Genomic DNA, 1,083 nt, shown 5'->3' on the forward strand with positions numbered 1-1,083 from the left:
CATTCCTCCTCCACCTCCTCCTCCACCTCCTTTCAAACAACGATAATCCTTCCTCGCAATTTTATCCCCCAAACTGTACCCCAAACCTTGTCGTTCTACTTCCCAGCCATCAACTACACCATCTCTGGTAATGTATCGGCTCTTTGTGACGAGAACACCCCCCCCCAGAAACAATCTTTGTTCCTCAGAAGAAAGCAAACCATTGATTCATCGATCTGTACTTACTGACAATGACCGAGCAAGGTGGACACTTTTCTCGGTGGATCTAATTCCCCGTCATGCTCTGATGATTTCATTGAGCCCAGGGGCTTTCATTCCGGCGGGAATCGCGCCTGTGTACAATACATCTGCCCGCTATCACACCGATGTCTATCTTATGATTCTCCTGTCTTTGTTGTCCGAAGCACCGTGTCTCCTGTTTTGTTTTGATAGAATCTACGCTATTGTTTTTCCAGGCAAGACTAGAGGAGAAACCGGCGCAGAACTGGAAGCGTTTTTTGTTGTTGTATCAAGAGATAGCTTTTCTCTCGATCCGATGAAGGCTTACTTTCGTACCGTGCCTGGAAACTCACGCTGTTGTCGTTGATCAGATGTACATAATATGTTCTATTTTGCAGAAATGCCATTTACGATAAGTATTCAGCGCGTCATGGAATATTAAAGAGCGAAATGCAAAACTTTAAGGTCTTAGAAAAACTAGAGACAATCAATCAATTAGTGGATGTGGTTCACTCGCATCTCTGGTTGTTATCCCGACATGGGAATGTTCGTCATTCTCTGTAAATGGAAGCACATGGGTACAGGGGCAGTCATCTGGTGCAAGACAAATTCACGACAGAGAGACAGGACCAATGGAAAAACAAAACCAAAAAAACAACAACAACGAAAAAAAGGAAAAGTAGGACGTTCCATAGAAACATACAAGGGGAAACTTGTACATTTCGAGACCTCTAAAAGAATAAAGCTGCTTTGCTTTTCACACACAGCTTACCCAAAGAGAGAGAGAGAGAGAGAGAGAGAGAGAGAGAGAGAGAGAGAGAGAGAGAGAGAGAGAGAGAGAGAGAGAGAGAGAGAGAGAGACAC

At 44.1% G+C, this 1,083-nt stretch overlaps 1 protein-coding gene across 1 annotated transcript in view; it reads left to right on the plus strand.

Annotated features, from left to right (window-relative positions):
* The window catches only part of LOC101850289, a gene marked incomplete at its 3' end in the record, with an annotated part of 7,437 nt that overhangs the window by 2,884 nt on the left and 3,470 nt on the right, over positions 1–1,083 (plus strand).

This window comes from Aplysia californica, unplaced genomic scaffold (genome assembly GCF_000002075.1).
Source record: "Aplysia californica isolate F4 #8 unplaced genomic scaffold, AplCal3.0 scaffold00903, whole genome shotgun sequence".
In the NCBI taxonomy this organism is placed as follows: domain Eukaryota; kingdom Metazoa; phylum Mollusca; class Gastropoda; order Aplysiida; family Aplysiidae; genus Aplysia; species Aplysia californica.